Source organism: Leptonychotes weddellii, chromosome 5 (assembly GCF_054177405.1).
Source record: "Leptonychotes weddellii isolate Sample4059 chromosome 5, ASM5417740v2, whole genome shotgun sequence".
NCBI lineage: Eukaryota > Metazoa > Chordata > Mammalia > Carnivora > Phocidae > Leptonychotes > Leptonychotes weddellii.
This window is the reverse complement of record NC_138373.1, coordinates 129,859,903-129,886,216: the sequence shown is the minus strand read 5'-3', so window position 1 is coordinate 129,886,216 and position 26,314 is coordinate 129,859,903. Positions and strand designations below refer to the sequence as shown.

General features: G+C 33.9%; 2 long non-coding RNA genes across 2 annotated transcripts in view; one reads left to right on the top strand and one right to left on the bottom strand.

Moving 5' to 3' along the window:
• LOC115937636 (uncharacterized) overlaps nt 1-16,003 on the top strand; it is a 575,287-nt gene extending 559,284 nt beyond the window's left edge. The window contains exon 5 of the long non-coding RNA XR_014145122.1: nt 15,947-16,003. This is a non-coding gene — a long non-coding RNA (uncharacterized LOC115937636). The remainder of the gene's footprint in view (nt 1-15,946) is intronic.
• Nucleotides 1-26,314, bottom strand: part of LOC145721447 (uncharacterized) — a 269,281-nt gene that overhangs the window by 70,206 nt on the left and 172,761 nt on the right. The gene's annotated exons all lie outside the window — the stretch shown is intronic.

The following is a 26,314-nucleotide window of genomic DNA, read 5'->3' as shown; positions in this document are numbered from 1 at the left end:
AGGTTAGAAAGTCCATCATCAAGGTGATGGCAAATTTGGTTTTCTAGTGAGAGAGCTCTCTTTCTGGCTTGTAGAGGGTTGCCTTCTTCATTGTATCATCAGATGGCTTTTCTTCTGTCTGCACATGGAGAGAGCGCTCTCCGGAATCTCTTCTTATAAGGACATTAATCCCATTGTATCAGTGCCCTGCCCTTGATCTTCTTACAGGTCCTATCTCCTTAATTACCTTCTGATAAGCTTGATCTCCAAATACGGTCACATTGGGGGTTAGAACTTTAACGTATGAACTGGGACACAATTAGTTCAACTGATATCCTTTGGTTTTAAAAAAGAAAAACCAACTTAAGTCTCAATAACCCCCATGCCTCTCCAAAAAAATAGAAGATACAATGCCTTTCTACATCTCTGCCAACATAGTTATAACCATCCATATATATACACAATCTCCTGTGCACATTTAGCTGAGAAAGGTTGGATTTTGTACAGAGAAGTTCAGATAAGAGAAAAGAGAAATCAGAATTAGAATATATAGAGACATGTCCTGGCAGCCTGCTGTTGACATTTCCAGTCTTAGGTTTTGATGAGAAATATCTCATTTCATCACAGGTGAGTTTGACAGGCAAATGGGCAACCTAGTATCTGAGTCTTTACTCCCTTACATGAAAAGATGTATGTGTACATAGGCCTCTTGTCAAAGGAGTAAAAAGAATTGGAAACTCCATCTTTAATCTATGCATGTCTGCTGTGTTGGCTTGATTTGCTTTGCTATGAATGGTCTCACTTTCTGTCTTTAGCATCCATATAATCACAAAAAAATGCTTATTCTATATCACTTGACCTCCAGGTGTATCACAGTAGATCTAATTATCTAACCCTGAATTCTAATTCTCATTTTTCAGAGAGAGAACCAGCCTGGCTTGAGTCAGAAGTTTGTTCCTAGTAAAACTGACTATAGCCATGGGTACAGGTCATAAAATTTATGATGTTTCCATACTCACTGCTTCTGCATGTGAGTATTGTTTGAAACCCAGCATAAGACCACTGCCTGGTAAGAAGGGGATGCTGACTCTCCTTATAAGGCAGGCAAATTCTGGCATCAAGCTTGTGTTGTGGCAAAGTAGACTTTTTCTAGTCTTACTCTCTTAAGCCTAGGAGTTTAGAGAAACTTCCATATTGTAGAAGCTACTTTAACCAGGAATAGTCTTAACAGGTATAACTGGCATTTAAATTGTAGTATCTGTATGACTTAAATTATATGCTTTTAGTTATGATATACTCACTACCTCTGAAACTTAAATGGCTCTTTTTCTTTATGACTAAAAAGCTAGACTTGAACATTAGGTATAACTGGTAATTGGTTAAGAGTATTTTATATTTCAGCTTTGAAAAGTAGGGGTCATCACAAAAAAGGATTATAAAACCTTTTCTGTACAGCTAATGGAAAATGTTCAGTTTAAAGCGAGCCCTTAAAATGTTTAGAGAAATTGTAGTTATAGCTCATAATGGCTGTGGTCCTTATTGTTTTATGCCCAGACACATGAAAGGATTTATGTGGTAAAAGGCTTATAACCAGAGTTTAAAATAAAGATGTCCTCCACTCAGATTTTCCAATGTTTAAATTTATATTTTATTCTCATCCAAGTTACTTTGCAGAAAAAAAATGGATTTGAGCAGCTATTTATATTCCAACTGAAATTGGATTCCTTTTATTTTATTGCTAATTACTTGAGAAAACTTCAATCTGTTAACTTTGTGTCCTTTCAAGAATTTCATCTCTTTTTAAAATTTATCTAGTGTGTCTGTTAACTTTTGCTGTCTACAATTAGCCAACAAATCTCAATGACTTACAGAAAGAAGCACTTACATCTCAATATGTGGATTAGATGGTGTTTGATCCACAGTGGCCCCAGTTGGATTTCATATGACTCTTGTTCTTAAGGGACCAGCAAGCTAACTAGAGCATATTCTTCTCATTGTGACGGTAGAAGGCAAGATGCCATGCCTAAAAGGACAAGCACATTCCAAATTTCTTCTCTCATCATACCTTCTACGTTCCATTGGTCAAAGCAGGTCATGGCTAATATCAGTATCAATGGCACAGAAAATATACCCCTCACTTGGAAGTTGGGGGAATCAGGAGTGTAGGGAAGACAAGAATATTTGCTGAATGATAATCTACTATTTCTGGAATAAAATTTAAAGTATAATGTGTGTGTATATGTGTGTGTGTAGCGATTAGTCATTCCCATTCGACACACACAGTGAGCATTGACTGTTAGTCAAGAACTTGCTTATTGCTCAAAATAAATTTTTGAACAACAAAGAACTAAAGACTGACTTGATTTCAATATAAAGATTATTAGTGGGCATATTAAAAAAATACACACTTCGTTTTTTAATTATTTTTGTGATAAATAATATATTTAGAAAACACAATGTACAATTATGGTAGTCAATGAGGAGGGTGCGCAATAAATTCTAAAAAGTCAAGAAAAGCTTCCTAAGGTAGTGATATTTAACATGAGACTGAAGAAGCAAAGTCAATCAGGGAAATAGGTTGAAAGAAAAAAAAAAAAAAAGAGTTCCAGGAAAAAGTTTATCATGCATAAAGGCCTTCAGGCAGAAAAGAGAAACTGAATGTCAGTGTGGAGATAGAAGGCAAGGAGAGTGTTATAAAATATAAATGATGGAGAGGTCAGAGCAGAAAGAATCCTTTGACAATGTTAAACCTCTGGAATTTATTCTGGGATCAATGAGAAACGATTAAAGGATTTTAGTCAGGGTTTGGTGACTTAATCAGATTTGTATTTGTAAAAGGTCACAGTAGCTGCTAGATGAGGAATGGATTAGACCCCACTATCAAGTCTTGAAGAAAATGTAGAGCAGCTGAATTTCTCATACACTAGTGGTAAGATTATGAATATGAAATTGGTACAAATGTTTTGTAAAATTTGACATTCTCTAGTAAAGCCAAAGATTTACATCCCCAAAGGCCTCATATTTCTACTCTTAAATGTTTGAAGAAACCCTTGCATGTATATATCAAAAGACATATATAGCAATGTTCATTAAAATGACTTTTATAGATGTTAACTAATTAATTTTTATAAAGGGATAAAACTCCCCAAATCTGCCAACATTAGACTGGATAAATAAGTTGTATTATATTTATATACAATGGAATATTACACAGCAGAGAAAATTTAAAAACAACAGTTTTGCATAGCATGCATGAACATCAGGAATATAATTTTGAGTGAAAAAGGCAATTCATAGAAGAATACTTACAGTATTATTTCATAAGTAAACACTTGAGACACAGGAAACATCAACAATATATTTTAGAAATGCATAAATAATGAAATTTTAAGGACAGTAAAGCACTAAATGTTAAAACTAAAAGTCACAATAATGGTCATGTCTGAGTGAAGACAAAATTGAATAGGATCAGGAAAAGGCCCATAGGGGGCTTCGCAAACTGGCTGACGAATAGAAGAATATTTTGGTATTTTAGCTTTACACATTCTATAGCCTTTTATAATCTCTTATAATTACTAAATATTTAACAAAACATTATAAGCTAGATCAAAACATTATAAGCTAGATCTGAAGGGTCAGAGTATATAGAGATCATTTTGAAGGTTGTTAGAGTAATTCAGGAGAAATATAGTATTTCCAGGGTGAGGCAAATGAGATGTGAGAGACTGAAGGACTGAGAATTTTCCGTGGCCTTGGCCATATTCTTGATCTTTCAGCTGTTCCTCCCCACATCCTCTAACATATAACATTATCTTGTCTCTGTTCTTCTCCATCCCTATTGATACAAACCAGGTTGTCCAGTGGCTGTTAAACCCTATGAAAAGTTTATTTATTCCTGAAAGTAGCCTAATAAAACTTTCTACCCTAGTCCCTCAAGTTTGAATATTCCTTTGGAGCCTTCTCATACCCATTACTTTTTAACAGATTCTTATGCTAACAATTCTCTGGCTGATTTTCTTCAACAATATGATCAATCACCTGATGTATGGAATAGGAGCTGAGATAGATTATGATTTCATTCTGAGATATATTGAGTTTGAGTTACTTGTGAGACGACCAAGTGGGAATGTTGAGGAGCGTGTTAAATAATATTGTCTAAAGCTCAGAGCAAAGTCCAGGTGAGTGGGGGAAAAAACTGATTGTAACAATAGCCATAAGGATAGATGAAATTGCCCCCAGACGAGGTATAGAGTGCAATAAGAAAAGCATCTGAGACTGAGTGCTGAGGAACTCAAGCATTTATACATTGGATGGAGAAGGAAAAGCTGGCAATAGAGAGTGATGAAGAGGAACCAGAAGGGAGGGGGGAAATTAGGAGAGGGGGTATCTCAAGTCATGTCTTCAGAAGCAGACCAAGACATAATGATTCACGTTCTAGTGATTTATTAGACAAGTGCTCCTGGAGAAATTAGTGAGGGAGGAAGAAAGAAGCCAAACATGTATGCGATTTCAGGCCAAGTCTCAGCTATAGCCTGGTCCCTTTGGAAAGAGCTGAAGAATGAACTGCTACTCAGAATTCTTCCCTCCTCAGTGCAAAAGAGCTGGACTTTTATACTCCCATAGGGTATTTGCCAAAGTCTGTTCCATGAAGTTATTGACCCCCAGGTACTCCTGTTCTCTGCAAATGGGCTGCAGTTGCCTGTGGACAGGCCTTAACATACAAGCAGGTGCAGGAAGTTAGAAGCAAGGATAACAGAAAGGAAGGGATGGTGCACAAAAATGATAAAGCCATCAGAGGGAATCTGGGTATGGGGTCTACAAGTGTCTGCTAAATATGGCGTCACAGAATCCAAAGAGAAAGTTTTAAGGCATGGTAGCTTTCACTAAAAGCTCTTCTTGAGAGTTTAAGGTGAATTCTGAAAAACTAAGTATCTATTAGACTGAGTCACAAGAGCATGCTAAAACTTAGGTTTGATTATATGATAATGTCATATCAGGAGCTTTCACTTTATCTCTTAGGCAATAAGGAGCTATTGAATGGTTGTAAGAAGGAGAAAAACAAAATCTTAAAAATAATTATCTTCAATGAGTACAGCACTTGAGGATGTTTAATTGAAGCCTAGGAAACCATTCTGAAAACTGCTACAAAAGTTCAAGAGTTTATAAAGGTTTAGAGTAGTAAGAATGGATAGAAGTTGCCTTTTATATTTGAGACAAAATAAACAAAGATTATGGCTCCATGAAAAAAAAAAAAAAAGCAGTGAAGGATGACTACAGGTTTCTATATTTGGTTACTGAGTTAATAGAGAAATATGAGAAGGATCCTGGAAATAATCTATTTCAACATCAACAGGATCTATAATGGACGTCTCTGGAACACTAATGGATGTCTCTGGAATACATCAGGCAGTTGAATACAGAAGTCTGAAGTTTGGTAAGGTGATCAGGATACCAGACAGAAATTTGCACACCATTTTTTGATCATATTTATCATAGTTAAATACATGAGTGGGTAAAAAGCCCCAGGATAAGAAAAGAAATAAGCCAACAGAATCCTGGTATAGAATGTTTAAATAATAAAAAAGCCATATCAGATGTTAATTGGCCAACTCTTTCAGGTTAGATAATATCTTTGTGATTTAACTGCTTTTCTGGTCTCTATTGTAATCTCTATACAGATGACAATTAGAGATGCTCTGCCTAATCACTCCATCTAAAATATCTGTCCCACCTCTAATCCCATTTTTCTCTATCTCCTTCCCTTCCTTTTTTCTTTATAATACATTCCACTAGCTGGGATTATATCATATATTCATGGGTATATTTACTTTGTGTCCTCTGCAGTAGAATAAAAGCTCATAAAGATTGAGTCTCCCCTCCCACACATATACCACCAAATATATCCCCTGTTTTTAGAATGCTTCTTGGAACATGATACTGACTCAATATTTTTTTGTTAACATTTTAAGAGTTCATTTGACCAAAAATTGACTGGAATGCGGGAGGCCCCAAACAGATGGGGTTAGGAGCACTCTGGAACGTGAGCCAAGGGAAAGACTTAGAGAAAGGACAGAAGCAAATAAATACAGAAAGAAAGAAAGAAAGAAAGAAAAAAAGAAAGAAAGAAAGAAAGAAAAAGATTTGCTACAGCTTAATGCCTACATGGTTATTTGTGATGGGTTTTCTTTAACTTTTAATTTTGTAACCTTAGATTTTGGTTTGCTCATGTAGGCCGCCAGGGCATTAGAGTCTGTCAATCTAATGACCTCCTTGTTTAGTTAATTTAACAGGAACTTATGTAAATGCCACTTTGGCAGCCATGGGAAGGAGGTGCCTACTTTTTCATTTTGCTCAAGACATCCTACATCTGCTATGTGTCTGCCTCTGTTGGTCTGAATGCCCTGAGTTGGCTCTGCCTGGTTTCCTGATGCGAGTATTCTCCAGGGCAACAAGTCCATGTCACATCCCTCCATCAGAGTGATTTCTCGTCTGGCCTGAAGGATGGTCTCTCCACTTACTTCTGAGCACCATCTGGGTGCTGGGGAGATTTTGGATGCTCTTGCATGACAGTATAGGAACCATGAAGATCCAGGGGGCTGACCAGGCTCCTTTAATACGTAGACTTGCCCTTCTACCCCTTCTTTATGATCCCTGCTCCACCACGCTGTCAGAAGCTTTTAAACTTCCTCAGCTTACTCCCCACTTACACATCTCTATTCTTGGCTCCTCAAATAAATAATTTGTAACTGATACATCCAACAGGCTTACCGGGTGGTTATTTTATGGACTCTGTTTATTGCCATTTTAGACAACACTGTTTGCAGAATCAAATTCCCTATGCAAATCACAAATCTCTGAAAAAATTAAGCCAAAGTTGATTCTCCAATTATGAAACAAATTCTTAAATTATTTTAAAGAATCTAGAACTACAATTTTAGTCCCAATGAACAAAGTTGCTTTCTTGTATAATCTTACTATAATTTAACTGTATCCCTAAGCCAAACCAGTCATGGCAAAAATTCATGAAGCATTTACTTGGTAAGTAATTTGTGTCCAGGTTCCACACTCATCTTAGTTTAGCAATAATGTGCCTGGGCCTAGTGTATTGATAGATCATCTGAATCTGAAAAGTACACACTGTATCCTAGTAAATTAGTATATTTCTACATGATATTAAGGTGCTGTGAGATCAAAGACTTGACAGATGTTCTCTAAGGGCCAGATTCTAATCAGTCTCACCATGAGGCATGAAGCTTACGGCACTATGTAAATAGTGTACTTTCATAATTATTGCGCACACACACACACACACATACATACACACACAAACAGATTTGAAGCATGTTCAGAGTCCAGGTATAGTTCATAACTTTCTTTTTATCTTCCCAGAATTTATCTCCCCCTCCCTTTTGTAATACTGTCTCAGTATTTCCTTGAGAAATTACATGTCTTAGCCTTTGCATGAAACCTTACAAATAAGGTTTCACGTACATACTCTCCTCTGATGGTCACATGGCTATCTCTCTTCAGATTCGAATTTTGAACTGAAAAACATTTAAAACAAAAAATATTGGGAGCTGATTCTTACTAATGTTATTATTCCAATAAGATGGCCCCTTAGTTCCTCTCACCACAATTCCAGAACTCCTTTGGATCCTGTCCTGATCTCCAAACTTTCCTAGGATTCTGAAAGCTACTCCATATCCCTCTAATAAATTCATATTATGTTTTATTAGCCTAGAGTTTGTTTCCATTGCTTATCGTCAAAGAACAACAAATGGAGAGGCCTTATTTATGATTCTTTTTACTGCCCACAGCTTGAGTAATATATATATGTGATCTGGTAGGAGAAAGGAAATCTTAAAAGTGTAGTTTCATGGCATTACTTAATTCGGTCCACACTGATGGCCCTGGGCCTACCTCTGCATAGCCTCCATTCTGCACCTGGACACCCTCTCCTTCGTGGACACTGCGTGCTTCAAAAGCCTGAAGAATATTTTCCTTGACTTCTGAGAGATCAAGATCAAGGTGTACATGGCCACCTGCCACATCCGTGTGGCCCCCAGCTTGAGGCTGGGCACAGGTTCGATGCATCTACCACTAAGCAGCATCTCTGCCTTTGTTCATGATGCTGTCCTCTTTGCCCTCCAACACCAGCAGTTTGTCTATCAGCCCTGCTTTTATTCTCAAACTCTGACCATGCTACCACCCTGCCTGAGACTGCCCATCTCTGGAGGTTGTGACAGAGCACTCAAGAGGAATGCCTCCAGATGTTACCCCAGGAGTCCCACCATACACATACACATATACAACTCAGAGATGGAGGTCCTGGGTCTCCCAAGTTCAGTGCTATAGGCCTGGGATGGGACACTGACTGAGTGTGGGGGAGGATGCGTGTTTTTAGCCCCAGAAACAGACTTGTTTACACAGCAAAACAAAACAAAAAGTGTAGTTTCATGGTATTACTATTTATTACTTTTTGAAGTTTGGGATTGTTAATGTACTTTAATGTACTCAGTTAGACAAAGGTATCCAGTAGATTTGTCCTTGGTGATTTGAGATACCATGAATGATAACCTCACATGTAATAAAAGTCTCTTTTTCTGAGTTCAGCTGAAATATCTCAGTGTAGACAAGCCTGTTATTAGATCTTCACATATGACAAATAGCTTTCTGTCAGCCACTCTTTCCCTCTCCACTGTCCATCATCCTAGCCTTGGAGATCAGCACTCTTCTCCTTTGAATGCATTAGTCATTCATGAATAATGACATAAAAGCTTAGCAGTGCTCCAGAAAGAGCCTTTTATTATACTTTTCTAACAACCATTAATATCTATAACAACTCAGCAGTTTTTAATTTTCTTTTATAAAAGGGCAAGTTGTAACTACATGACAAAATGGCATGGGGTCCAAAGCTATTACCAGTTTCATTAGTGAGGGTAAGAAAGGAAAAAAAGAAAAATGAGCTATACTAATATCAGACACATGAAACCTTTGATTAAAAAAATATATATAAAACAACTTTTTTGGGGAGTGAAGGGTCATTGAATTTATAAACATTAATTATAACAAAAAATCACACAATATAAAAAAAGGCTTTATTTTTCTATCTAAATCTTTTGGGTATTGCAAGAAATTAAAAACTTTAAATTTATATTAGCTAAAATTTTGAAGTTAATGTAGGTTTTGACAAAGTTATGTACTTCCATAACAGTTTTGAAAAAGTATCATTGAAACAAAAACATAGAATAAAAATTACTGGTTAACCAAAGAAAATATTACTTTTTGGAACTACATTTGTGAATCATTTCAGCAAGAATGTTAAAAATAAGCAAAATAGTATTTGAATCTAAGTAAGAGGCTATCATAATTGAAAACAAAAATGGTCACAATTATTTTAGTTACATAGTTATATATAACATAATCAGGATTATTTTGTCTATTACATATTACTTTCTCTTCTTGAATTCAAGAAAAATGGAAAATTCAAACACAGCAGTTAAACTTTTTGGGTTACTCATAAATATTTTATAGCAAAATAAAATTGGGAATAAAATCTTTTCAGTTTGGAATAAAATCTAGATTTAGGAGCAAAATTGCATATCATTAAGGTCTCCACAAATGAGATGTTTTACTTTGTTTTTTTTTTTTTTTCTAATTGAATATGTATCTTCCAAAAGAACCAGGTCAATACCATTAATAAACTGCTTTCAGATTTTTTTCCTACTTAAGTAGATTTCATCTTTCTTACTTATCTGAATGTTTATTAACAAAGATTTATTAGGACCCAAACTTTGTTTTTCATTGTGAATTCCAGCTTCCTTTTGGATTTTTACAGAAAAAGATTTTGGATCCAGGTACAAAGTAGGTAGTTACAGAATAAACTGCATTATAATAAGCATAACAAATCAGCATAATAAGCACTGACTTAATTCTATTTATGACTGTTATAGAGTAACCCTGATTATCCTTAGATATCATGCAAGAGCATATAAGGAAAATGATTTGTCCATCTAGACTATCATACTTTTTCAATTAGGGGAAGCTCTTCAAATGTTTTTTTCACATAAACTCATTTGTTCCTAAATTTTTCTGAAAGTTTAGAAGGCAGCACAGGTAGTAATGTCCTCATTTACAAGTAAGGAGACTAGAAGTTTTGATGGGTGACAGACTACTGTCATGCTTAACTACTTATTCCCAATCTCTTTGCTGGAAATTCTCTTAGATACAATTAAAGGGCAATCTGATCTAATAAAAAAAATGAGCAAATCAATTAATCTGTACTTTATAAGTATATATTGTCTGCCAATTTCTTTCTAATAGATGATGATTATAGAAGAAAGAGACTTACATATGTTTGTATGAGAATCTATTGGAGATATATTTTATTATTAGCAGAATTACACAGAGATGCTAAGCCAAAGATTCAGGTGCTTTATGTGGGGAAAAAAAAAAAAAAAAAACAAGAAAAAAGGAAGGGACATATACAGTATATAGAGTAGGAGTTTACAATTGAAACATGTGAATCTTCTTTATAGAATGTAGAATAATTATCATAACATCCACAAATTTATTTAAAGATAATGTAAACAAATTTAATTTTCTATACCAAGCATATCTTATAGACTAAGGTTTAAATTCAATTTCCTATCATAATGTATTTTTAAAAAACAATGATCTCTATGAGCTTCATGGTTAAAGGCCATTTTCTGAGATATTTTAAAAAACAAAGATATGTCATGTAAATAGATGAATACTTCGACTCCTGTCTTTTTGATAACTATAAAAGAGAACATAATTATGATAACAATGAAGAATGTATATTTTTCACATAAAATGATTTGTCCCCCACCCCTTGCCCAGTTTAGTCTCCTTGTTCATTGTGCTATTCTGATCTACACTGAATACCTCCAAATCTTCCTGGGAATTGTAATAAACAGCACAGCACTTTGGATTCTCAAAACCTTATGTTAATAAAATGTTATCCTCTCCTGGGCTTTCATCAAGTACCATATTTGATAGTTGCTTTATTTTATTTTTTTCCCAGAGACAATGAGTTAATCATTGTCAAGTTAAGGCACTCATTTGTACATACAAGGCTTATTTACTGTCATACATGTACTGTCCTATGGGGCCACACCCCAATTCTGTATTTGCATTCTCTTTATAAAAATCCACTTAAAGTAGTTGGTTTCTTTGGCTCTTGTATATATTTGCTTTTGTATATATTTGCAAAGATAAATAGTATTATGTTATAATTTGTCTTTGTTATTTCGTAAATTACTAGCCCTATTGAGATATAATTTACATGCCATAAAATTTACCTATTTTCAATGTGCATTTCAATGAATTTTAGTATATTTATAGAGTTGTACAAACATCATCACAATTTAACTTTAGAACGTTTCTAAACTTGTGCCCATTTGTAATCACTCCCCATTTCTATCCCTAGCCCTTTGAACCATTAATCTAATTTGTTTCTATAAACCTGTATTTTGGGGGAATTCTACATAAATAAATCCTGTAATATGACTTTAAGGAACAATTTTGCTATATAGAAAGCATGCAAACATTTATCAGTTCTCTTGTATATAGACATCTATGCTACCTCTAATCCAGTGCCTTGCTATCAAAACCAATGTTGCATAGACACTTGTTCACTTTTTTTTTCCTCAGGCATTTCTGAAGAACACACAGAAGGTTTCTTAGTCATTGGGTATGCAAATACATATTTTAACTAAAGATTACCAAATTTTCTACAAAAAAACTATATCAATATACATATCTGCCAGCAGTTGATGAGGCTAATTGGTTCCAAACATCACCAAATTTGGTAGTATTGGATTTAAAAAAAAAATTGATGATTGTATCAGTATAATGTTATTATTGTTTTAATTTTTAATTGTTACATTAATAGTAAATAGAATATCCTTTTGTACGCTTATTAGCCATTCAGGTTTCTCATTCAGTTGGTTTCATATTAATACTCTTCTATTTTACTATTGCATTTCCTATTCCTCCTTTTTTTTTTTAGAGAGGGAGAGAAGGGGTTAGGGGCAGAGGGAGGGGAAAAGAGGGAATCTCCACACCCAACACATAGCCCTACATGGGGCTCGATCTCACAACCTTGAGATCATGACCTGAGCTGAAATCAAGGATCAGATGCTTAACCGTCCGAGCTACCCAGGCACCTCTGCATTTCCTATTCCTAAATGCTATTGCATTTCTGTTATTTGCAAGAGTACCTCTATATATTCCAGTATTAATTCATGTTGTGTCAAATAGCTTGTCCCAATTTGTCACTATTAGTATTGTTAGCATTAATACCACAACTTTGAGCATAATAAGTCAATTGGTATTTATGTCTTCCTATACTTCTTTTGTACAAAATTGTGCAAACATGACTATGGAACAAACAATTAATAAAGGCACTTCTTTTACACACTTAGAAAAACACTTAAACTCAAAGAGTTAGCAGATGATTCTCCCAAGCAGAGAATTGTGGAGAACAGATTACTATGTGTCAGAACTAAGGAAATAGTAGACTCAGCCAAAAAAATAAAAAATAAAAAATGAGTCTATTAAGACAATAAAAATGTGGACAGTGCCATACTTAAAGGTAAATGTGTAATTTGACTTAATTTGACATATCGATTTGGAATCCTTTTGAGGTTGGAAATAATGGCATTTAACACTGTCAATTTTTCATTTGTGTTTTACTTAAAAGAACATTTTTACAAATATTGTTAAGTGTTTTATATATTTCACTAGATTGTGGAAAAACTGATCAGAAGAAGAGTTATTCTAGGACAAAAGTTTAATAGGAAACTTCAGGCAAAAAAAAAAAGTCCAAACATTATTGAATTTCAGAATCAACTTATATTGCCAAAAAGAAAGTTCATATTCTACTTAGCATGAAGCTACTCATTCTTTTCCATTAAAAGTCACTTATTATATTTGCCTCCAAATAAAGCAACTATTTCAGATGTTCCCAGTCAATCAGACAGTATTTATTGAGTATTCATTTAATACATTGATACTAGATTCAGGATAAAGAGATTAAAAAAAAAAACTTCAGCATTTCAATAAAAATTTATGAACCTACGCAGACTAGCAATTCCTGAAATAACTTGGTGTGGAAAGCTGTCCAGAGAGAGATCAACTTATTATAACCAAAAGAAATTACGGAATGATTCATTTTAATCCTTTGTACCACATACAACTTACTGCCTTTTTAGTATTCCCTTTTTTTTTTTAAGATTTTATTTTTTTATTTGTCAGAGAGAGACACAGCCAGAGAAGGAACACAAGCACGGGGAGTGGGAGAGGGAGAAGCAGGCTTCCAGCTGAGCAGGGAGTCCGATGCGGGGCTCGATCCCAGGATCACAATCGGAGCTGAAGGCAGACGTTTAACAACTGAGCCACCCAGGCACCCCTTTTTAGTATTATCCTGACTTGAAAATTGTACTAGATGGTCTTAGTCTTATAATTGAATTAAATAGGGCATATGATAGTTTTTATTTGAAGAATACTATTAATTATGGCTATGATATTAATGTATCCAATATTTTAGCTATATATAATATACAGCCCACATTGCTCATTTTTTCAAACTAAATTATTTTTTTATTAGTTGTTTTGTGCAGACAGAAAAAGAAAATTGTTACATATATGACCTCTTTACTATGGTACTACTAATTTGCTTAGTAAATTATCCTTAAAGAATTAGGAGTCTAGGAAGATAAACTTCAAAATCTGGCTAGTGTCATGAAGCCAATAACAATTCACTAAAATATTTCAGCATATTTTTCTGGAGGATACTAACAGTGATTTTTATTGAAAGAAAGACTTTATATATACAAAGAGAATAAATGCTAAATTCATTATAACTTTGAATTGTTGCAAAATGTCCTGTTATTAATGAATATATATTACATCAGCTATTATTCAGATTATTTTCTCCAAGAAAAATATAATGGACCCAGAGAATACCCAAATGTGAGCATACAAAATTATGAAAGAATAGGAAAACTCACCATATCAAGAATATCTTTTAAAAGGCACAGTAAGATGAGGGTCACTGCTTGGGTAAGAAAAAAAAAAATGAGTTAGTATTTCTTGATCCTCAAGCATAATATATACATGATCATTTTTATCATTTCTTAGATACAGATATTTCATATACATTATCCTACTATTTTTTCACCAAATTAAAAGATACATAGTTATCACATTTTATGTGGGAATAAACTGAGGCTCAGAGAGAATTTATTACTAAAACAAAGCTATCCAACAGACACATGAAAAAATGTTCCACATCACTTGCCATCAGGGAAATACAAATCAAAATGATAGTGAGATACCACCTTGCACCAGTCAGAATGGCTAAAATTAACAAGTCAGGGAACAACAAATGTTGGCAAGGATGTGGAGAAAGGGGAATACTTTTACACTGCTGGTGGGAATACAAGCTGGTGCAGCCGCTCTGGAAACAGTATGGAGGTTCCTCAAGATGTTAAAAATAGAGCTACCCTACAACACAGCAATTGCACTACTGGGTATTTACCCCAAAGATACAGATGTAGTGAAAAGAAGGGGCACACACACCCCAATATTCATGCTATCAGTGTCCACAATAGCCAAACTGTGGAAAGAGCCGAGATGTCCTTTGACAGATGAATGGATAAAGAAGATGTGGTTCATGTATACAATGGAATATAACTCAGCCATCAGAAAGGATGAATAGCCATCATTTGCATTGACATGGATGGAACTGGAGGAGATTATGCTAAGTGAAAAAAGTCAAGCAGAGAAAGACAATTATCATATGGTTTCACTCATATGTGGAATATAAGGAATAGCGTGAAGGATCATAAAGGAAGGGAGGGAAAACTGAATGGGAAGAAATCAGGGAGGGAGACAAATCATGAGCGACTCTTGACTCCGGGAAACAAACTGAGGGTTGCTGGAGGGGAGGTGGGTGGAGGAATGGGGTAACTGGGTGATGAGCATTAAGGAGGGCACGTGATGGGCACCTGGGTGGCTCAGATGGTTGGGCGTCTGCCTTCGGCTCAGGTCATGGTCTCAGGGTCCTGGGATCGAGTCCCGCATCGGGTTCCCTGCTCAGTGCAGAGCCTGCTTCTCCCTCTCCCTCTGCCACTCCCTCTGCTTGTGCTCTTCTGTCTGTCTCTCTGTCAAATAAATAAATAAAATCTTTAAAAAAAATAAAATAAAATAAAATATAAAAAAAAAAAAAAAGGAGGGCACGTGATGTGATGAGCTCTGGATGTTATATGCAATTAATGAATCATTGAACATTACATCAAAAACTAATGATGTATTATAAATTGGCTAATTGAATTTAAATAAAAAATATTGAAAAAGTAAAAAAAAAATAAAAATAAAACAAAGCTATCTAGCTATTAACTGGCCAAGATTTGTGCGTTCCTAACTGCTTTTTCCTCTGCACCCTCTACCATGTAAAATGATGAATGATGGGATCTGAGAAGCTTGAGAGAAATCACTACAAAACTAAGAAAACGTCTGAATTGTTTAATGAATAACCACAGTTTTATAGTGGAGCAATAAATACTATAGTAATAGTAGTACTGGTAATAGTAAAAAGAGTAAAAATGTGATGGTTGTGGTGACGGTAGTAAGAATAATCATAATAGTGCTGATTGCATCAACATATTCAAATTAAGTAAAATACAGTTTTAGTTCAGTAGTAAGTTTAATTCAGATGGGGAATATTTTGACCAGTTTACTGTAGTTTTGTAAGTTTAAAATGAACATTATATCCAGATATTAATATAAATTTGAATATTAAATAATGAATGTATTATTATAGACTATTTCAAGGAAAAAATAATTAAGAACATTACTTCTGCCACAGTCTAAATTAATATAATTGTCCTGTATTTACTTTTTTTTTATATATGAATTTCTATTAACTTTCTTAATGAAGGAGAATGCAACCTGGGAGAATTTCATTATTCCATGATACCAATAATACCATGTTCAGGTAAGCCACTGGTATTGAATGCATTGCTTTGTGTTTCCCATTTTTACAATATAAAGATATTATTTTTCTTTGATATAACCTAGAGAAATGCAGAGTTCTAAAACAAATCTTTAGATAATAAATATTGTTTTGTCCTTATAAAATTTAATTGAAAGCCATTTTATTATATTTGGCCTGGAAATTGATAATTTTTGCCTTTCTTATACTTCATATTCAGTATGGATTTACATAAGGTTTTTTCTTTATTTCTGTTATAAAAATCTCTAATATTTATTCACCAGAACTAACATTGTCAAGGAAATTAATCTTATTCAAGACAGATTTTAAGTGTTTCACATTTTTGATGAAAACTATTCATTAAGGAAACATACAAGCTCAGAAACCAGTTATCCCCTGGGCTATGGGAATAAAATTGAATAATCTCTCTGTTCTGGTGTGTTTGTGGAGGAGAGACTATAATTTTGTACTTAAAGGCAATTATTAAATATAGAGCATACATCACCAATTTTCATAACCTCATATATTAATATCCCTCTTGTAAAAAATAAATAGTTTGATTTTGGAGTGCCCAAACTTTTTTCAACACAGCACATGTGGTTTTAGTTCTACTAGTGGACCCCACAAATTGTTTAAACCAATGAGCACATCCCATTCACTCTGATATTAAGATTTGTCCAGAAACCCTCTACTGACCCGCTGAATGCTGATGAAGCAACAGTTGCAGGATACTTCTGGAAGCTACCTGAATAGACACTTTCTGTCTTCAGTTGTGAGGTCTGAAATTGTTGCAGCCATTTAACTGGAACTGTGAATGACATCGGAGACTCCGATAAGCAGTTTAGAGTTATGGTGACAAAATCCTGGTCAACAGAAAAAAGGAAGAAAGTAAAGATCTTTCCAATTGCTCTCCCAAAATATCTAATATATTTTCGGTTAATACTTTTGGATTTTCCTAGTTTAACATATGTAAAAATAGTGAGTTGTGTCTTATTTATGTTCTTGACCCATATTGCATTGGTTATATAACTTTCAGACAAATGTTAAATTTAGTGTTAAGTGGGACATTTTTAGCTAGTTTCTGAAATTTAAATGAATTCTTTTTCTGTTTCAGTACTCCTTAATACATTAGTTTTTAAGATTGATGTTCATTATCATATTAAAGAAGAATTCTGATATAGTCTTTGTTAATACTGAAATTAATTCTGTCTAGTATCTTTCCAGTTCTTCATCCCATAAGATTTTTCTCTTTTGATCTTCTATCTATTGTTGTGACAAATTATGTTAATTGATTCACTAATGTTAAACTCTCTTTCTCCTCATTCATTTACTCAACTAAAGAAACTAAAGTCCTTTGCCTCCTGGAGCTTACCCCGTAGTGGTGAAGAAGACATCTAAGTAAGTAGGAAATATGTCAGGTACTGATAATTCCTATGGAGAAAAAAAGGCATAATAAGAGGTATATAAAGAAAAATGTAGCTATTTTATTCAGGGTGACTGGAGATAGGATTAAAGGAAGGAGTAAGAAATGTGGCTATAGGTTACAAGAACATTTAAGACAGGGAAGCGAATTCAAATGTCCTAAACAAAGAGTGTGGTTGGCTTATTAGTGAAACAGCAATGAGAGCAATTACTACAGCCTGCTCAATCAAGGGAGAGAGGCAGGGGAACAAGTCCAAAAGACAGAATGGAGTAGTGGTCCAGATCCCATTGGTCCTTGCAGGCACTAGAGGATGTTTCCTTTTATTCTATATAAAACGAGGAACCGTTGAACTGATGAATGACAATCTCACCTATATTTAGAAGATTATTCTGACTACTGAACATGCTCCCGGAGGCAAGGGATGAATCATGAGGGCTAGTTAATAAAAAGTAATACAGGTGAGATATGGGAGTATGTTGGAACAGAGTGGTGACTGAGAAGTTGTAAGAAATGGTCAGAATCCGGAAGAATTTTGCAAGTAGAACAGAACATTACCTATTGACAATGTGAGATGTGAGAAAACTAGAGTCAAGGATGAAACCATCATTTTTGCTCGAGTAATTGATAAAATGGAAGCAAACCTACAAGGAAGGAGAAAACTTGAAGGAGGAGCAGATATGGAGAGAAAAAAAAGGGTTTAGTTATAAACCTGATTAGTTTAAGATTCCTGTCACAAAAATAAGAGGAGTTGTCTATTAAATATTTACATATATGTTACAAATAAACCTCTAGAATAAACTCCACCTGCTCATTGCATATGATTCTTTTACTTGGTGCTTTATTTAATGTAGTGGTATTTAATTTAGAATGTCAAATTCTGTATTCCTAAATACAGAAATGATTTTTTCTGTATTTTATTGCTTAATATAATATTTTGTTTCTTGTTCATTATTTAGGGTATACCAAGGACCTGTGACAAATACAGTTCTAAATACATACTAGCCCAACTGTAGAAGGTATTTGGAGTGGAACTGGGTATAGAAGTCTGCAGAGTGGTTGTCTTACGAGCTTTATGCAGGGGCCCAAGTTCCTTCTATGGTGTGGCTGCATAAGTCATTATTTCAGTCCTTATCAAACTTTATATCCAGAGGAGGAAGGGAAAAGCAAATTGAGGAAGCCCTTAGATAGTTTCATGGGCCAGGCATAGGATTAGCACATATCACTTTGAAAATTGAAAATTTTCAAATTACAGTTTCTACTGAATGCAAATTGTTTTTACACCATCATAAAATCAAAGATCGTAAGTTGAACCATTGTAAGTTGGAGACTCTCTGTAACCTGCAATTGTACCTTTGAGATTCTCTTTGAGTTATTTCAGATACTGATATATATATATATATATACATATATACATGAATTGATATACATTTATACATATATACAGTATATTACCAGTATTTGCTGTTTTGTTTTGATCATTTAAAATTGTATTATCCAGCTTTATCACAGTGTCAGAAACTGTGATATATTATTTCTACATTTGAATTGGTATGATCAATTTTTGAAAATGTTTTGTGGCTTCTGAAAAAAAAATGTTTCTTCTAGGTGTGTAGCACACCAAATTTAATACATATATTAAATGTCCTTTAGTAATTATATAATTCAAATTCTCTGTACTCTTTTTTAATCTGTCAAGAATTGATAAATTGTGAACTAGAGTTCTCCATTACACTTGCTTTGGTTAAATTTTCTTTCTATTACCTGTTTTGCACTAGTGCTTTATAATTTGTTATAGCTCTTATGCATTTTTTTTATTAAACTTGGAAGGCACCTCATTTTATTTACTTTTTCCTAAATTATTCTTTATTTGATATTAAATATTAATACTGACTTACATAAGGGAATTTTTTAAAAGATTTGTTGGGGCACCTGGGTGGCTCAGTGGGTTAAGTGTCTGACTCTAGTATTCATTCAGTGCAGGTCATGATATTAGGGTCCTGGGATGGAGCCCCACTTCAGGCTCTGTGTTCAGCATGGATTCTGCTTGTCCTCTCTCTGCTCCTCCCCTGCTACCTTTCTCTGTCTCTGTCTCTCTCTCTCTCCCAAATAAATAAATAAATAAATAAATAAATAAATAAATAAATAAAATAAAATATTTTTTAAAAGATTTGTTTAGGCATAAAAATGCCTGGGTGGCTCAGTTGGTTAAGCGTCTGCCTTTGGCTCAGGTCATGATCCCAAGGTCCTGGGATTGAGCCCCACATCGGGCTCCCTGCTCAGTGGGGAGCCTGCTTCTCCCTCTCCCTCTGGCTGCCCCTGCCCCCTGCTTGTGCTCTCTCTCTGTCAAATAAATAAATAAAACTCTTTATAAAAATATAAAAAAATAAAAAAGATTTGTTTAAAGTTTATTTTTAAACTTATTATTCCACTTTGTCTCTAATAAATGCCATATACTTATTTTACTTTGTAATCCAATCTGGAAATCTTTGTCTTTTCATAGGTAATTTTACCTGATTCCTGTATAGTCATAATTAATAGATTTAATCTTCTGTCTTATTTAAAACTTTCTATTTTTAGCTTTATTTTATTTCCAATTATTATTATATAGAATTTATTCTCTTTGAATGAATAACTAAATAATTTTTCTGATTTCCAATAGAAATTTTGAGACATATATTCCACTTCTTTTTAAATCTGTGCAACTGTCCTTCATTGCTTTTATTTTGAACTATTATTATTTTAATTTAACATCATTTTTTCTGTCTCTATGAAGTCTTTCCTATTTCAGGATTCTAGTTCATTACTTGAAATGTACTGTAAGTTTCTTGGTGTAATATCCTTTCCAATCATGTTTTCAAAAACAGTTAGCTGTTTTCTAAAATGCCTTCTTATTCCTTGAAATAATTCTATTCCATAGGAAAGAATCTATTCTTCCACAGGGTAGTCCCCTTATTGTTACATATCTGGTAATTTTACCTTGTTTGCTTATTCTTTTCTATCGTTTATCTTTATCCTTGTCTATTAGGTAATCTCATGTATTGAGCTGTTCTATAACACATTATATGGGTTAAGAAAAGTGAGAACGGTTACTTTACTGGTTGAACCTCATCAATTCAGAGACACAGCAATGTGAGAATGAATGAGACCCAAAAGCACTACAAACAGGGAGCCTTTGCTTTTTGTTCTAAAATTCTTCCCTGGGTAAGATGTGACAACCTAGAACCACCACAAACAAAATGCTGTTTATCCTTTGATAGCTGCAGTTGTCTATATCTAGTGCACATAGGAGGAATCCTGTTTGGTATGCTCTCCAATATCTGATGTGTGTTCCAGAGAGGCAGGTAAGATTCAAATTTGTCCTCCAACATCACATTCCCACAAAGCTTCTCATACACACATACCCAGCCTTCATTCTTCCAAGTAAGGCAGTTTATGAGTTTTAGTTAGAATTCAGCCCACATTCCCAGTAAGAACAACTGTCATATACAAACAGGGAGTTGTGGGGGGTGTTAAGTCCATTTGTCATTCTGGTCACATCTGTACTCCCTTTTGTAGAAATCTCTTCAAGTATATGAAATATGGATATCATCTTTTCCCGGTTTTTAGAGAGAATACAAATTTTTCCAAAAACTAAGAATGAGAATGGTCCGAGGGATAATGCTGTCATGTTTAAAGGGAATTTTCTTTTGGTATTATGTCTTCTCCATGTCTGGTAAAGATGTGGCACTAAAGGGAATATACCAAATTTGCTATATGACCCTGTCTCTATGCCAGGTAGAAACTATACGTCTTCCAAAATTCCATCCTAGTGCCCAAAGCACCCTCTTCCAGCTTTCTGAATAGTGTATCTGCTATAAGACCACAGAGGTTTTATTTTCAAAAAGTAATGAATAAAGTAATATGCAGCCCAGATTTTATACGCCACATCTGTTCCACTGGCCCTTAGAACTCCTCCTTCAAATTAGGATTGTTTTGTGTGCTTTATACAGAAAAATGATTTCTGTATTTCTTAATGATTCTGTTGCTTCCTGAGATCAGAAATTATTTTTAAAAACTCATTATACTTCACACTTATTTTATTACTTTTACTTTTATCAAAATTTCTAGGATGTGAAATATACATTTCATTAAATTACAGTGTTCCTATAGCTTTTCCATTATTCTGTATTTTCTTGATCTTTTCTGTACTTAGCACAGCACTTGAAATTTTAGCAGTGAAAATACTAGTAAATAATCACAACTGATATTTTTACATTTCATGATTAAATTTAAGTGTACATCATAGACTAATGAGATGCAGAGAATACAAATCTGTTTTTGAGAACAGGGGATACACAGTAACACAGTGAGATTACATGTAAATCCAAGGTTATATTTTTAAATCAGCTCACATTGCAACGAATGTATAGTCAAATGATCCTTGAATAATTCTTTAATCACTATCAGATCTCCAAGACCTGTAAAAAGGCTTACACTCAGTTTCTTTTGGCTCATTTTAACGTGGCTCTAGCCTTTCTATCTGTGAGGTTATAGAAAATAAGTTTGGGAGGGACTCAAAGTAGAATTTAAGGATAATAATGGACTTTTCCTTCATTTTCTCTCTGTTCATTAAGTAAAATGAACCTATGCAAGGACTTCCTAGTAATTTTGTATTAGGTAGTTCAACAATCCTTCCTCTGCATTTCTTTATTTCAAGTTTTGATTCAAATTCTAGTTACTTAACATATAGGGTAATATTGGTTTCAAGAGTAGAATTTAATGATTCATCACTTACATACAACACTCAGTGCCCGCCTTCATACCTGTCACCCACTTACCCCATCCCACACCCACCTCCCTCCATCAACCCTCAGTTTATTCTCTATAGGTAAGAGTCTCTTATGGTTTGCTTCCCTTTCTTTCTTTTTTCCCCCCTTCCCCTATGTTCATCTGTCTTGTTTCTTAAATTCCACATATGAGTGAAATCATATTTCTTTGACTTTTCTTTCTTTGACTTATTTCACTTAATACACCCTAGCTCCATCCATGTCCTTGCAAGTGGCAAGATTTCATTCTTTTTTTATGGCTGAGTAATATTCTATTGGGCTCTTTCCATAGTTTGGCTATTGTTGATAATGCTGCTATAAACATTGGGGCACATGTGCCCCTTCAAATCAGTATTTTTGTATCCTTTGTGTAAATACCTAGTAGTGCAATGTTGGGTCATAGGTTCATTCTATTTTTAACTTTCTGAGGAACCTCCATACTGTTTTCCAGAGTGGCTGCACCAGTTTGCATTCCCACCAACAGTGCAAGGTCCCCTTTCTCTGCATCCTTGCCAACATCTGTTGTTTCATGTGTTGTTAATTTTAGCCATTCTCACAAGCATGAAGTGATATCTCATTGTAATTTTGATTTGTATTTCCCTGATGATGAGTGAACATCTTTTCATGTGTCTATTAGCCATCTGTATGTCTTCTTTGGAAAAAATGTCTGTTCATGTCTTCTGCTCATTTCTTAACTAGATTATTTGGTTTTTGGGTGTTGAGTTTGATAAGTTCTTTATAGATTTTGGATACTAGCCCTTCCTCTGCATTTCTTAAATAAACTGATCAAGATATTTCAAAATTTCTTACATGCCTCAAAGATTTAATAAGATAACAAAGATAATATAATTTAACAAAGAATTACTCCGAGGGCCCATACTTTGCCTTTATTCAGCACATATAATGAACTTAGCATAGAGAGATATTGTCATTAAATATGTGTAGAATGAATGACTTAAGCATACCACAATACTGACTTATCTAGATATAACCAACAATAGCGAGCTCTTACTGGGCACATTTTTCCAAATTATATTTTAATATAGCTATCAAATCATTATGAATCTCACTTTCTTCATGCAATGAGCTTAAAATATGTAAGAAATAAAATGTATTTGTGTTGACACAAATTATACAATTTTTGATGCTATATTATGTCTGGTTTTATCTGAAAGTTTCACAGACAGTCACCATATTTCCCTCCTGACAAAGTGATAACATAAAATATAGTCTAGTTGAAATCATTGTTTCATTTCTTTTTGAACATTTCATGATCATGTCAAGGTATTTTGCTTCAGGTACTTTAAGACATCAATGCTGGAAAATCAGGGTTTTCTCATTATTGAATATTATCAAAATTCAATTACATACAGCAGTATTTAGAGAGTGCTAAGGAACATAGATATCTTTAGGCATATATTACTGTATGGAAGATGTAAGTTAAAGATTGACTTTCTTTTCAGAATGGTATTACCTATGTCCTGCTCAGGATCGATGTATTGGGCGACCAGTTACTTTTTAAATAATCAGACATATATTAACTGTCCTAACGCTACAACTATAATGAAGAAAACTATTTGTAAATAAGAGTACTGTCATTTTGTGCAAATTTGCACACACATACAGACACACACACTCTAAAAGAACTTTCAACTGTTTGTTTTCCCTGTTTATTGTTTTGTTTATTCCTCTTTTACACACTTTATAGTATCTAGCAGATTAATTGCAAGCTTAATGGAACCACTTCCATCTGACTAGATCATCTTGCAGTGTTTATATTTCTGTAGTATACTCTTTACTTTCTTAATTTATGTAATTAACTCAGATGAAATGCTTGTGCATTGCTTTAGAGATGTTATGAATTAATTACTTATTTAATTAGTTATAACTCAAATAAGACAAAAAAGTGCCATATAAATTTTAAACACTTCAATTATAATAACTTCTTGCACAGCTGTAATTGTAAAAAAAAAAAGAAAAAGGCATAAGAAAAATATAAAGGTGCCACATAAAAATTATAGAAAATAAAAGATAATAACAATGACAAAAGTTTATTAAACTTCACATTTTATTTAGGATGTTGAAAGAAAAAATGACAAAAACAAAAAAAGTGATCATGTTCCTATAAGTCCCTGATTAAATCTCTGAATTTTTCATTATTTTTGCATGAAAAAAACAGTGAAATGTGTATTTTTGCTAATAAAAAGCATTCATTTAAAAAATAAATGCATTTAATTAAGTCTTCATGATCTATAACTTATAAACTTGAGTTTTCAAGTTACAACAATTATATTGCCTTTTGGGAAATATCTATTGATTTTCTAATAGCTATGAACAATGACATGGTATGTCAACATTTTATATTCTAATAGCAACTATAGCTTTAAAACTGTAGCTATTTTGCCAATTTTTAAATTGTTTCCGAGCAATTTCTATAAAATTAAACAACAAAGAATTTAAAAAGGACATATTTGTATTAGTGTCTTCCATGCCCCAATGCATTATTCGTTTTTAAACATTATGTTTATAATCACAATTGTAAGATATTATGAAAATTAATTATTTGTATAACCCTTGAGGGAAATTCTGTTCCAAAGTTATAGATGGCTCCATTAATTAAGTAGGATCAATAGCTCGTATATACAAAGGTTAAAATGTGACCTACTTTTAATAAATAATTTCATTTTGTTACATATATGTAGTTGATTATCTCTTACCTGCTTCTTTTTTTATAAAGATAACATATATTTATTTATTTTTTTAAGATTTATTTATTTATTTTAGAGAATGAGGTGGGGAGGGGCAGAGGGAGAGGGAGAGAGAATCTTAAGCAGACTCCATGCTGAGCACAGAGCCTGACACGGGGCTCAATCTCATGACCCTGAGATCATGACCTGAGCCAAAACCAAGAGATGATTAACCAACTACATCACCCAAACACTGTAAAGATAACATATATTTAGTTGAAAGTCTGAGTCATGAGGTAGGGCTTGTATTGATTATTTGCATGATAAAATAAAACATAGACAAAACAGACTCAAAATCCCTGTGCATTTGAATAATTTTGAGCAGTCAGAATCATTAGATACAGACACATAGAAACAATATTACTATAGTGATATTATTCAAATGACATTGCTTTTTGATATTTCCCTAGAACATAATTTTTCCCATCCTGACACGTTATTACAGGAATGCTTAATGAAAATGAGAGTTTGTTAATATTCTTAGAAGGTGGTTTACAGTAAATCCTGTTCAATGCATTTTAGTAATATATGTTAATAAATACAGCATAGCTAATATCTCATGCTTTAGTAATTTTGCTCTGGAAAGTGGATCTTTTCCTCTGGGTACCTAGTCCCCATCTCTAACTCCTATTAAGCAACACTGGTATGGGAAAAAAAAAAATGAAGATTTTTTTTTTCCAGTTTATATATATATTTAGAGAAAGAAATTTGCGAGCGAGTGTGGGGGAGGGGCAGTGGTAGAGGGAGAGGGAGAGAGAGAATCTTAAGGAGGTTTCATGCCCATTGCAGAGCCTGATATGGGGCTTGATCTCACAACTCTGAGATAATGACCTGAGCTGAAATTAAGAACCGGATGCTAAACCAACGTAGGCCACCCAGGTGCCCCAAGAAATAATTATAATTTTAAAGTTCATTTTTATTTACTCTTTTAAATTTCTTTTCAAGTTTCATCTATGTCACTCAAAGAAAACAAAACTATACAAACTCTTCATTCCTTTTCATCATGTAAATTGGCCTTTTTTGGGTCCTATTGTTAGTGTAGACTTCTTATTTCATCATTACCACATTTTTCAAAGTCATGTCCCAGGATATGATGAGTCCAGTTTTGTCACTAAAAATGGCTCGTCTACTGAAATCATATACCCTTTTTTGACTACGAAATTACCACTTAGGATCTTAAGGAAACAGGTAGAAATATTCCTCATAGAGGCATATAACACAATTATATTGCTTTCCAGTCTTCTACTGTTTTGGTAATTTTACCAAAATAAAGGGACTGCATTTTATTTGGTATGATTTCATTTTTATGGCCCATAAAATATAGTGAGTGATCTTTACT